Below are 14,245 nucleotides of genomic sequence, written 5' to 3' on the forward strand. Positions count from 1 at the left end.
AACAACAAAAACACAGATTAAAACCACGTGAATAATTGTGGTGGGGGAAAAAAAAAAAAAGCTATTTGCTTGCTCAGTAGCTCTTTAAAAGAATTGGTCTTGTTTAATGTCATCAGCAGGCTTGGTCAAGCTTGGAAACCTTATTTAACTAACAGATGGAAAGTCTAGTATTGGTGGGACCTAAGCAGAGCAAATCAGTGCTTGTAACTGTACAAGAAACCAGTGAACGCATCTGGCCACTCTACTAACCCCTGAGGACAAGGCTTCAAGCTGTGATGCAGAGTGGGTTTTGAGTGGCTTTTTTTCAACAGGATCAGCTGTGCCAGCTCAGCTGGAGGCAAGAGGGCTCTCTTCTGCTTTGCTCTTTTGGAGAAAGGTCAAGCAAACCAGTACCAACACGCACTGCTTTGCCGGCCTGAACTGGTGCCACCAGAGCCCCTGGGAGGATCTCTGGTCTCCAGAAAAGAGCTGCTTGAGTGGGTCTGTGGCTCAGGGAAGGGAAGGGTGGCTGCTCATCCGGTCGCAGCGTGGGGTCGAGAGACGAGAATTAAGCAATGATCATGGCAAAGACATAGAGTTACGCAGAGAGTCACCCATTAGTGGTAAAATAATAGCAGTAACAGTAATGTATGAGGAGATACAGCTTGCAATAGGCAAAGCTGAAACAAGAGAGAGGGAAGTGTAGCAATGCACTAAAATGGAAAGAAATCTTAAGGAGAGAGGGTTTGGAGTTTTGCCTAGAATATTGAAATGCCACATTTTGTACTCTACTGACCAGTCTCTGCACATACCTGTGCGGCAGTGCTGCCTCTGTTTGTAGTGCTTTTGGAACAGATGATTAAAATCCTAGCTCCAGTGACAGTTGTGGCAATGCTGTCACTGCCTTCTGATGAGCTGAGGCTTCCCTCAGTCTTTCAGGCAGCCTGTATGTAAGCAAAACGCTCCAAGTTGCTTTAATGTGCTCGTGTGTTGCAAAAATTAACTAGCGTGCTTTCATCTTGCCAATCTTTCCCTGTAAAACTGGTGATTTGTGCAGTCTTTAACCTGGTGAGGAGAAGCTGTAACTAGAATAGACTGGGTACTATTAGTCACCTTGGACACAGGAATTACCACAAAAAAATCATTTAAAATACATTGGGATACTGAAAAGTACTGAGATTAATTTTCATAGACACTCCTATGTCTCGTAAAACCAGTTCCTTAAGGAACAAGAACTCCTAATCTCTCTTATAAAAAATGCTTCAGTTTTGGTCCAAAATCGATAACGATAGTATTTTCAGTAAACCACAATTTTGGGCAATTACTACAAATTACTGCTGCATTCTATTAATAAGAGTTGCTTACAGCTGGCTGTGTAGGAAATAACTCAGCTAATCTCTGATGTTAGCAAAAGCCGCTGTGTAATAATACAGGAAGGAAAAGCTCTCAAATTCAGGTTTGTTCAGTAACTGGAGATCTGCAGTGCTCAGCAGCAGCCTGGAGATGAATGCGAGCTTTTTTCTGCTTTTTAGCTTTGCTGCTCATCCTTCACACAACGTTTTTATATAATGTTATACTTGCCAGTATATTAAATGTTTAATATTCTCCTGGGATCCACCACCGCATTGTCTAATGGTGCCTCCATGAAAGAAAACTCTTTGTACAAACCAGCTTCAATGAACTTCATTGCTTCAAGTTCATTGAATTAAACCCAGCCGACTAACGCTTACAGCCCTAAGGAAACTGAAAAGGATTTTTAGAATAGTCATAATTAGGGCAGGGCCATCCTTCTATTTTTACTTGTGCTGAAAGACCTTTTACAAAGAGCAGTATCATCTCTTCTCAAGCCCTCGGCCCTGGCCGGTGCGTGAATGGAGTCAGGTGTGCTGTGATACCATGGGTGGGTATCTCACGAAGGGAGATGGGGAGCAAACAAGATGATGCATGTTTTGCTGTTTTAATCCATAAATCACAAAGTGCTATTTTTCTGCAGTTCGTCATAACACGCTGTGATGAAGGACTACTTGTTTGTTTGAGCTACCATCAGCTCTCCGGGGCACAGCTCAGCCAGCAAAAGTCCCCAGGGAGGAGAACGTGGGTCAGAGAAGACCTCCCACAGAAGGGGAGGCAGGGAAGGGGTTAGTTCTTTCTAGAGACGCTGTAAGTCAAAGGGCTTTTTTGTTATGAAGTGGCTTTTCCTTTGAGGTGGCATTTTAAAGGCATGGAATGCTGCAGGCTGTGATGCCGTGGCATTGTGGCAGACAGGCAGATGCCTTCCTGTCAGTGCAAACCCCCATCGTCGGCTGCCAATGCTGAGTTGAGGCTGTGCCAAACCCCGCGGGAGCCCTGCTGCCCTCTCAGGGAAGGCGAGCACCAGCGATGCTCTCTGGGCACTACAGCTGCCACGATCTTGCTGGCCTCTCTCTCCGTCCTCCCACCAGAATCCTGAATTACCCTTGTCATCTCATCCCATGTCTCTGGTTAATTGTTTATATGAATGCAGCTTCATTTATAAAGCATTTCAGAGGCATTGCTTCAAAACTGTTCTTTTTTTACCTTTTCCCTTAAAGGAGGCGGTAGCTGGGAGGAATCAGAGAGGATGGGGTGGTGATGGTGCCTCAGATGGAGATGCAGACCTTGCACCTCGTCACACGAGGTGGCACAGGGACCATTACTCACTCGGGGCAGCACTCTCTACTGGCCAGGCTAACAGAACACCTCTCTTAACTTTGCCAGTAGAGACCCAGCCTTGGGAAATTGCTGCCCCGAGTTTGTAATCGGCTCCTTCCTACCTACTGCTAACAAGTTGCGTGTAGCTGCGAGTCACTGCAAACTGATGGTACTGGTTTCTCAAGGTGACGTCCTCTGTGCAATCTGATATTCTAGCTTGCGCTGAAAGCCAGAGGTAAGTATACAGCCTGTTTACTTTTGCCAGTACCCAGTCACCCAGAAAATGCCCTCCCGTGCTCATCCTCCCTGCAGTTTAGCATGCGGTTCGCCTGTGCTTGGAGATGAATGATTTCAAGTTACGAGTTCACCTCTTGTTATCCTATCTTCATCGCCACTGGAAAATTAAGCAGTGACTTCAAGTTTCACAAGGATTTTGAGTCTTGCAGCGGGAAAAAGAAAAGGTATTCAATTGACTTTCTGGAAGTTTTTAATCTATTCAGTTGCACAGACTGCAAGGTTAGACCTGTGAGCATCCCACGTTCCTGGGGTCCACTTGTAATTTAAGACTATAGAGATTGTGCTGTTTTAATGAGATTGTTTTAAAGGCTTCCGCTGACATATGTCTCATTTTTCAGTGCTACCAGTATATGCCAGCGCTGGTGCGGAGTGGAGGGTGCCAGTCTGCCCTGCGGTGTCTTGGCTGTCAGTACTGCCCTGGCAAAGGAGTTAGCCCATATCAGTAGTGGTCGTTATTTAAGAAGTCTGAAGGGGAACATGCTCCATCCATACGTAATTTGTCTGCGATGCATGTCAATATGGGTGAACTGATTTGGCTGAGGCTGACGTTCTGGTACATGCATCAAAATTTACTCACTTAGCTTTCCTAAATGAGCGTGAATTTAGTTTCATCCATTGGATTCATTGCAAAATTGTACTGTCTTTAAATTCTCTTCTGCGTGTGAGCTGATTTCCCAATCGTGAGAGAATGCAAAATAGCAGTTATAAAAAAAAACATATTCCAGGAAATATGTTACAGTGTATTATGAGTTTGGAAACTAATTATTTTGTTTGTTATACAATCCTATCATCTCAGAGCTGAGCGATGGCTGAATAGGAATTTAACAAGAAATAGACAAAAGGGGATGCAGACGGTGGTAGCAGGCTGAGTGACTTAAGTGAAACTAATTATTCAGTTGCATAGGAACAATTTTCTGCTGAGATAAATTTCTGTAGTTCTGCTGCTAATACGTTTCTTGTATTCTTATACCTTCATGGTAACATTTAATGACAACTTGCACAGAAGGAAATTGTTTGAATGCAGCGTCTCACCAACTTCATGTGCCAAGATTCCTCGCTAATTATTTGACTTAATTTTTTAATATATCCTTTTTTAGGCTGACAGCTCTTTTGGAGTACCTCTGTGAAATGACATGTCATGTAATACTACTTCATTTTTCAGTTGTTTCTTTTTAACCATAGGATTACTTTTCAAGCGTACTAGTTGAGTTCTGCCCTCAGAGCCGTGCTCCATAAAGCATCACATTCCCAAGCCCTTCTGAGCTGTGAGTGTAGCCATTAGCAGATGGGATTTGTTCCCCCATTTCTCTGTGCTATTTCACTATGATACATTTTCAGCACAGCCGTTAGCATTTGAGGCATAATTTTTTTAAGTGGCGTATTTTTAGAAGAAATCTGTTATGCATTATTTTAGATGATACCTGACATCTAAAGAGCACCGTTGCCAAATGTGTTGTGCTTTAAAGAGAACATTTGGGGAAATGGCTATCTTATAAAGATGAAGCATAATTTATTTCAGCAATTTGTTTGAAATTATGTTCATCAGCATGAATTTACTTGCCACCCATTCTATAGGCATGGGTTATGAGCTGGAAAAAGATAAAATGGCTGGTCAGAGCCAGTGATAGTAGCACAGAGCTAATTCACGCTCAGAGGTAGGGAAGTAATATGAAATTATTGTATTGTGCAAATTAGTGACAAAGCAAAATAATGCTTTTAAAGGAAGGCATAAGAATATTTGTTTAATTGACAGCTATTACTTTATAGCATGTTAGGAAAAAAAGCACTGTGTATGTTTTGTGCCAATAATGATCTCTTAGTGCTCTAGGAGCTCATCAGAGTGTCTTGCTTAGAGCATTGCCAAAAAGGGCAGAGAGCCTGCCCTGGTTTGCAGAAATGTCTATGATGATATGCAGATTGTGTGAGGGTGTTTTCCTGGAAATGTAGCTAGGAGACTCGGAGTGAGAATTTGGGATGCTTAGGCTGGAAGGAGCTGGTGGACTCAGGGTTGGCAGCTGAGAATGGAGAACTATTTTATTTTACCTGTGCAGCCTTTAGCATCGTGGGGGCTAGCTTTGCTGCCTTGATGGAGTTGGACCTGAGTGTGCAAGGCAGTGTGCTTGGGCAGTGTTAACTCTGGCAGAGCAGCACGGGTTGCCTCGTGCGGCAGCGCTGCTTGCTGCATGAAATCTTAGAGAAAGGCTTATGTGACTCATGCAGTCATTTTGATAATACCTGTGGTGCTCAACAGTTAATTTCCATAAATTGCTTGCATGAGTCATTTATCCTGCATTGTAAGCACCACTATGGGAAAAGCTGATCTCCTTGGGACTGAAAAAGGAAAAAAGAAAACCGGCAGCTGGAAGTGGGTCTCCCAGCAGCAGGAGCTGGGCCCTTCCTTTGAACATCTCCCTGGTGGTCTGGACTTGGCTGTTTCCTCTTTAATAGTAACTGCTGTCACTTAACACACAAAGGGAAAGTAAATGCCTTTCTTCTTCTTCTTCAAAGTAATTCTAGCGTTTCAGCCTTGAGCTCACGTGGACTCAGGCAGTTGTGCTGTGCTGGTGGATTGCTCTGCGCTCGCCGCACTGTAACAATGGGTTGGAAGCCTCTAGCTTTATACAAGCGACGTAGCTGTTCTTTGAGTGTCTTGTGTAGCCTTTGGACTAAGCAGCACCTACCCGCAGCCTGCTGAGGAGATGGAGAGCAGGAGTCGCAGAAGAAGCCGTCCAAAGAGGAAAACAAAACATAGAAGACGGGGGGAAAAGTGGATGTGTCTAGAGGCAAGAGAAAGAGAAGGTGAGGGGATAGCCCGCGTGCAAGGTAAGTTGAGTCTCTTGCTCATATCCATCCAGGTTAGAAAGGATCCAGGCAATGACAGGCAAGATCCACACTGCTGTTTCAGATGTGGTAGGATTGAGTGTGACATTAGGTACCTGCCCTGCCGTATTCTGCCTCCCTGTTCAGGTAGCTCTTCCTCCCACGCCTTCGCCACATCTGTACCTCAAGTCTCGGGCACTGCTGTACATGAACTACAAAGACTTGTTATGGCTTGCATTTCCTAATCCAATAGATGTGTATCATTGCATTAGCACTTGGCACTTCTATTAAATTATGATACTGTTAGTACAGAGTTTAATTGGTTTCAGCTACATTTATGAAACATATAAATATACTGTCCTATAGACAGTTGCTGCTGCCAAACATGGGTTGCAATCTCTCTTTAAAGAGTGGTGGAACTTGCGGGTTCGGCTGGTTTGTTCAGAGTGTGTCTAGGTGTTACAGTGGCATCGTGCGTGTAATCCACATTGCAGCAAATACAGCAATAGTAAAAACGCCTGGATTTAAAATGCATAGGTAGTTACTGCAAGGAAAAACCCCACAAATTCCACAAGGATACAGTGGTTGCTCCAACCTGCCTCTGAAAAAAAAAAGGCAAGAAACCTTGAACTGACCGAAAGAATACTATTTATGGAAAAGCACAGTAAAGAAGACTAGAAAAGAAGTTCTGTTACAGAGAACTATTGCAGCTGCTAAATACTCAGCACTTAACTGAAAAACCCCCGATAGATAGCATTCAAATGGCCGTTACCAAACCTGTATTTAGCATCTTTTGCAAAGCTTCTGATTTGCCATCAGAGCAGAACCAAAAGCCGCTGTGCCTGTGCAGGGGTCCCTCCTGCCCTTCGAACTGAAGCAGTCCTTGCAGGCTGTCACGCTGTGTCAGTGCAGCAGGAGAGGACACCGCCTGTCTCCACCTCCTGCAGATGTTGGCTCTGTCGTTGGCAATATCACAGCATAAACTGATTTTTAAAATTATGTTGTATGCTGTTTCACAGAGAAGGCTTTTGTCGTCCCATGATACTGATCAGTACTAAAAGGCACAAAAGAGGCAAAATGTGCAGTGACCTCCTGAAGGAGGGTCCCAGCCCCGCTGTCGGTGATGGGCACGGTTGAGCCCACAGCCAGCGAGCTGCGGTCCTGGGGCACTTCTCCCCAGCACCCAGGGCCTTGGCACCTTGAGCAAAGGAAGCTGCTTCTGGCTTTGCTATTGAGCATCATTTTACTGGGGGATTCATCACTGTGCTCCCAGCACCTTTACAGCCATCAACGTGCAGTGTATTACTTCAGTGGTGCAGGGATATATGGGGTTTGAGGAGGGAGCTTTAATCTTCTAATTTTGAAAGCTCTTTTTTCTTTTCAAACTTGACGGCTTTCACTTTTATGCCTTCCTCTGCCCATCTCTAAAGCTTTCAAATACCTCAAATGTTAAATCTTTTAGATGTGCACTGCTGGTAACACAGGGCAGGGAAACAATGATGCAGGTCTGAAATGGTAGCGAAGAGCAACCAAATGTTCCTTTCTTAAAAGGGAAATGCCTGGTGCTTTTCCATGAATATGAAATGGTCAGTGTGAAATACAAATCCCTTTTTGAGATGGAAGGTAACAAATAGGAATAGTGAGTGACCATATATTTTCACACCCTTATTTTCAAGGCAGTGTTCACTCCTGCCTGAAGTTTCAGGTAACTCCAGTATTCAAACAAATGTGGATTTTAATAATAAGCCCGTTTCCATCCAAAATCTTCCCCATCACTCACGTGTGGGTTCATGGAGACATTGTTATATTGGTAAATTATGACAGGCAGATAAATCTGATCTTGGAAAGAGTAGAGCATTTGAACAATGCATTCACCCACAGGTTTATGTATCTAGTCAGAAGTTATCTCGGTAACAAGATCTGACAAAAAGTCCATTCAATAGTTGCAGATCAGGCTGGGATATATAGAGCTTGGGGAAATAAAATGCCTGATTTGATTTAGATGGGTCTTTAACCTCAAGCTATGCCCTCTAGAGAATACTGCTGGCTTTGGTATGTCTTCCTGGATTGTTTCTATCTTTATATTTTAATGATACCAAGATGGTTGTTAGTGAGATTTTTATGGTATCCTGTCAAATTAAGCAGTGCCCAGGCTTGATTTCTGCATTTGTCGGTGCCCTGTGCTGCCGTGCGCTCGCACAGGCCGGCTCGGGGACACGGCGCTGAGCCACTTGCCTTCTGGCTTGCTCAGCTCCAGCGAGCAGGACCCTGTTAGCATCAGCTCCCCTTCCTCCTGTCAGAGCTGAGCAGGAAGGCTGGGGATCTGGCTTGATGCGTGGCTTTTCAGGGTTTCTCTGCAGTGCTAGATTGATGGGGCTGAAATCTCAGAGCAATGGTGCAGTTGTTCAGGTGGTTCCCCCTGTCCCTTCAGGTATTTACCTCACAGAGCGTGGTGAAGGTGACACTTCCCACACGTCCACAACAAGCCTCCCACTCTGCCTCCCCTGAAGTCAGTGGAGATTTGCCAGTGGTACCAACAGGAACAATTACAATAATTCGGTGTTTTCAGTAGTCTACACTAGAGGATTTTAGGAAGCCGTGTGAATTAAGGAAATGCTTCCTTGTTTGTGCTTTAGTCCACTTGCCTTTTCTCTGATACTACGAGGTAGATTTTAGAAACCCAGGCACTTAGTGTCTAAACTCTGATGTTACGATGTTGTTTGGATTGTGCTGAGGTCAGCAATCCCAGGGATGCTCCAGCCAGCAAGGACGGGCTTGGACATAAGAAACGAGAAAAACAGTTCTTGCTGCAGGAGTGAATGAGCTCTAAATATGTCAGATTCCTAAATTAAAGAGATTAGGTACACATAACGGAGATTAAAAATAAAACAAGTCAAAAATCACTATATAATGTACTAACCAAGACCTGGTACCAGCACAGACTTTCACCTCCTCCATGTCACTGGGATTTGGACGGAAGGGTGAAGAGCCCTTGCAGGGGATGCAGGTCTTGGTCTGACCACACGGCTCGGCCGGGGCCACACGCTGACTCGGAGGGAGGACATCATGCTGCATTAATCTCGCAACCTTCAGAGGGTCAGCTTTGCCAGAAACCTCCTGTGGCTTTTTGTTGCACTGATCCCACAAATCAGCAACAAACCTGGCCTAGCCAGATATTAGACCAGATTTACAGCTGTTCTGTGCTCATGCCGTGTGACACAGCTGGAGCCCAAGGGTGTCTTTGGTGCTGTGATTTTGCTTCTGATGTACCCAAATGGCCAGTGCCAGGGTACATTAAAACACAGACAGTTTTGCTGTAAATAATGAATCCCTAGTGATGTGCGCCTGCTTTTCCACAGCATTTCTCCAACCAGAGTTATCTGGTATCTGATATTGTACTGCTGGGAAAAAAAATTAAAAAGAACGTGTTAGTGCCCATGCAGGATTTCACGTTGCGGTATTAGGTACACAGGGAAGTCCTGTCTGTAGCCTTCTAGCCAGACCTGCTAGCAGTGTTTGGAGCCAACATCCATCTGCCTTGTGAGAAGGAAACCTGTTGCCGCTGGTCTTGAGTTCCTTAGCTTCATCACTGAATGGACTCTCTGTCCCTGGGTGAGATGGCACACACACCTCCCCGGTGCCACTGGGGATGTAGACGACCTGCCTCTGTAGCACTGCAGAAGCCACCAAACTCTCCTGTGCAAGGACTGATCACAAGAGCAGTGGAGCTGCCGTGTTTGGAGCTCTTGCCCGGAGGTTGGCATCCTCCTGAGCCAGCCAGGCAGCCGAGCATCCCTTCCTGGGCTGGAATGCCGAGCAGCTCTTCAGCAGCTTGTTCTCTGTTATCCTGAGCCTCAGCCCTGGGCACAAGTAGAGAAAGGATGTTTTCAAGGGCAGAGAGGAGCTCTCACTGCTGATCTTCCTCTTGGCTCTTCATTCTTTCTTCTTTTCTTCTTTCTGGTCTTCCTTAAAGCTCATGGGTGATTTCTTCACCCTCTACCCCCAGAAAAGCTACATTTGAACCCTCAAGGTGCTGCGAGTAACAGTACTGAGAAAATGCCACGTGGTACCCTGTATGCCTAATAGTCTATGGAACATCAGAAATAGTCTGATGACGAGTGGAGGAACACCTGCAGTTTGTAAAACTCAGGTGGGGAAGGGTGTCAGCCCTGAGGCATCCCCACTATCTGGGAGATTCAGCACTGCCCACCTGCGCAACTCCAAGTAAGCTCTTCAATTAGTGCTTCGAAGAGACTTCACTTCTTACACCTTGTCTTTGCAGCTTCCTTTTCTGAAAGACTACAACTGACAAATTCTGAATTAATTCTGCACAATAGTTCATCTGGTTTGAGGGAACAGTGTGCTGCCTTCCATGTTCATTTGCTCTCTTTGGCAATGATCGGTTTTGGGTATAACATTTATATTACATCCATTAGAGCATAGAATGGGATGTGAATTATCCAAAGCTGTTCCAATCACCACTTAAATCTTTATTGATTGCAAGCAATAAATATAACTGCAGTTTTGCTGAGACTTTATGCCATTCAAATACAGCTACCCACAGCCAATGAAAGTCTTCAGATTATTGGGTGAGATTTTCAAGTTCCGAAGTGACTTTTTCTCCTGAATTTCACCTGTAGCAATCACTGGCTTTCTGCTTTGTCACCTGCTGCAACTCGTGAAGACCAACCCAAACACTGGCTACAAAGCCACTAGCATCAGTACATTGGTCATTCCTGGAAAATGGCCCTTTCTTGGCAAGATCTGGATGTTCTTTTTATAAATTGACAACACTTTTCCAAGAAGCTGCTCAGACTCTTCTCTGCAGTCCACATTTGTTCAGGGAAGGGTCCTGCTTGCAGCACCAGCACATAAACAGGATGGCCAGTAACTGGAATCAGATTGCCAAAGAGCACAACCTCTTCCAGCATTCACAGTTGTCTGCATGATTTCGTCCTGCTGGGTCTGCTTCTTAAGCCAGTTAAAGAGTGGTGGCAGTAAATAAAACATATAGTTTGGAGTTATCTACTTCATGTAGGTGCAGGTGAAATCATGAAAATGAACCTAAAAGGTCATGAATCAAACTTAAAACCTGTTATGATTTATAATTTGAGGGGGGCAGAACTTATATCTTCTCGCATTTGGGACTGATGAAGAACTATTTCTTTGATGATAAATTTACTTTTCTTCTAATTCAAACTTGTTCTGGTCAGAAAGAAATATTATAATGCCACCAGTTTTCTCAATGGAAATAGAAATTAATGCAGCTAACTTGAAACTGGTTCTGTGGCGAGAGGAGGCAGGACAAGACGTCCCTCAGACAGGGTAAGGATGTCTCAAGGAGAAGTAGGAAGAGAGAGCAGATGACCTCTGCATCATCGTGTTCCTTCTTTTCCATACTTATGGCATGGATGGAAAATAAGTAATAATGACATAGAAATGTCATAGATGCTCTTACAAAGAGTATATAGCAGCTCTTTCTTCTGAGAGATGATCTCAGACCCAGCATGGTGAACATACTCAGCCTGAAAGTAATGCTGTATTTTATGCAAGATCTCAACCTTGAGGACAAGGAAGTGCTGTAGCAATTCCTGAATTTGGAGGGAGAGGTGGCCAGGATTTTTAGACTGAACCCGAAGCTTTGGAGATCTAATTCAGGAGTGAGATTTTAATGAGTGAATGCACATCACTTTTCAAAAGCAGTTCACTCTGTCAACATCGTCCTGTTGGAGCCACCAGCACTGAGGGGTACATCAGGGCTTTTGGGGCTCATGTCCTGAGCCAAGCAGGGCTGAAATGCAGCAGGGAGGAGGCCCCAGGGCCACACGGCCAAGGGAGGAGGAGGTTCCCTTTGAGATGGTGCCACATTGAATCTGGAAAATAACTGGCACTACTTGTTTTCTGGCAGTAACTGATGGCTGAAGAGGGGAAGGTAATGCTTCTGGGACCTGATCAGGGTCTCCTAACAGCAGAGCAGAGAGACCAAACTGCCGAAACACCGATAAAACCCTCCTCTATCCCAGGTGTAAAATCATGTTTGCAGCAGACTGTGATGAAGTGAAGCCTGTGAGAATAGATGGGCACCGATCGTCTTAAAGTCATGCTCTCTTAAATGAATCAGCCGTAGCAGATGGCTTAATTTGCCATTGGGGGCAATGCTATTCAGTCTGAGGCTTCTGGTACCCTTTCTCCAGACTCGAGTCTCCCAGTCATTTGTAGATGTCAGCAAAAAAAATCTTAGTGGCATTTAGTAAAACTGCCCAATAGATCCAGCTTCACATGATTAAGCCTGGATCTGACAAACCTACAGTATCTGGATGGAAAGCACAAGCAAGCAATGAAAAAAATCCTTCAGTCACATTGAGGGAGAAAAAAACAGCAAGTTTCTGCCCAAGAGTACTCTCCATAAGATCCAGAACACTGGCATCCCAATACGAATTGCCTCAGCTTGTTTTCTTGGGCATACAGAGCACAACGAGAGAGCACAAGCTCTCAAACCTCTGAACATTTTGCTTTGATAAAAACAACCAAACTAATAGAGAGCTGAACTGGAAACCACACGAGGGGAGATGAAAAAGAATCACGTCATAAATTAAGGCAGAGGAAAAACAGATGAAGCCACACGGGAAAGGGCCGAGGACCTCATAGGATATCCTGTATAGCGCAACAACAGCAGCCTAATTAAAAACACAGCTGGAAAACACAAAATTATCCCAGGAAAAAGATGAGGAAATGGAAGTCTTTTGAGATAGAGACTCAGAAACTCAGCAAATAATCCTCTGAGCTGTTTTTGGGGTGGCACGACTGGCCAGAGTGGCTGGTGGGCGGCTCCCATGGGACCCAGACAAGTCATTTGGTCTCTCTGTTCCTCTGCCTCTAAAGCAATAAACAAATTTTTTTTAAAAAAATGCCCCCCTCCAACAAACAGAGCCTGGGCAAACTGAAAAATCCCTTTCCTACAGCCTACAGCAGAGCCCCACGCTTCCCTCTGTAACAGCCAACGAAACACTTAGAAACTCAGTAGCCTTTGACACTGCCCAAGGGCCTTTTCTGGGACAAGCTGAGTTGCAAGCAGAGGCACAGTACGGAGGATTCGCATTCAACATGCACTGCTGAGAGCTCAGCAAGAAAAATACCACAATCCAGACGCCCTTCTGCACCTCCATCATGGCCAGAGCCATGCCTGACTCTGACTATTAAATTGGAAAAGGCAAGATTGCCACTCAGAGATGAGCGGTCAGAAAAATGTACCCAGCCGCCAGGCTCATTTTTCAATGTATTTACTTAACTCAGGAATTCAGGAGCTGGGAAGTCTATCCCACACCTGCTTAGACTGTGTCCCTGTGGGTGAAGCGCCAGACCATGAGTCGCAGAGGCATCACGCCTTCTCTCACCATCAGGTCACTCAAATGCTACTGCACAGGAGAGCAGCATGTGCATTAAGAGGTCTCAGGATTAATTTCCTGGAAGCAGACAAGGTTGTCCCTTTGATCAAAGTCCTAAGGTTTGTTTGATCAAACAAGCTGCACTTCATGCTCCATCTGTGATGCACAAATCAGTGCCTTTTCTAGCACATGGAGAGGGCTTCTTCACTCAGGTATGGACCGACTCACATTAGGATGAATAGGTTGGTGACTAGGATTCAAAACAGGATTTGGGATAGGGGACAGAAAGTTATTGTTCATTGTTTCAATTTATGTAGGAGAGGGTTAGAAAAAGTACTAGGACAGAGGCTGCTAAGGCTAGTACTCCTGGTTTGTTAGGAATGGAGTGTAGAATGGTGTATGCGAATGAGAGGTATCATTCTGGTCTGATGTGTGGAGGTGTGACTAGAGGCTTGGCTGGGGAAAAGTTTTCTGGATCCCCTTGGAGTGCTGGTGAGAAGAGAGCTAGGGTTGTTAGGAAGAGAAGTATTATGATAAATCCTACTAGGTCTTTTAGAGAGAAGTAAGGGTGGAACGAGATTTTGTCACAGTTTGATGGGAGTCCTAGGGGGTTGTTTGAACCCGATTCATGAAGAAAGGTGAGGTGAATTAGGGTTGGGCCCGCGATTGCGAAGGGGAGGAGAAAGTGTAGGGCAAAGAAGCAGGTTAATGTGCAGTCGTGTACTGAGAAACTTCCTGAGGCTCGTTCTACAAGGGTTTGGCCAATATAGGGTTTGGCTGCTCATCTCAGACCAGCCACCTGCAGTCCTGCCCCATGCCAGGCAGGATGGCACACAGCCCCCAGCACCGGAGCATCCCAGCGTGGTGACAGTTCCATCAGCAAAGGGTTGGTGAGCCTGAAATGTGCAGCAGATCTGCGCGCTTGTCCGCCTGTCCTGCTCTGCTCCTTGTGCTGGGACAGATGGATGGAACAAATCACTGCCTTCCTACCAGGCCTGAGGGATTGCAGTACCTCACCTGACAAACAGGGCCATGATAAACTATAGTGAAAACCCCAGTTCGAGCAAATTCCCATCTGTTTAGTTAAGATAATT

At 45.1% G+C, this 14,245-nt stretch overlaps 1 protein-coding gene across 7 annotated transcripts in view; it reads left to right on the forward strand.

The window, feature by feature from the left end:
* The window catches only part of GRIA3 (glutamate ionotropic receptor AMPA type subunit 3), a 155,246-nt gene that overhangs the window by 134,981 nt on the left and 6,020 nt on the right, over positions 1–14,245 (forward strand). The gene's annotated exons all lie outside the window — the stretch shown is intronic.

The sequence above is a fragment of the Cuculus canorus genome, chromosome 10, assembly GCF_017976375.1.
Source record: "Cuculus canorus isolate bCucCan1 chromosome 10, bCucCan1.pri, whole genome shotgun sequence".
NCBI lineage: Eukaryota > Metazoa > Chordata > Aves > Cuculiformes > Cuculidae > Cuculus > Cuculus canorus.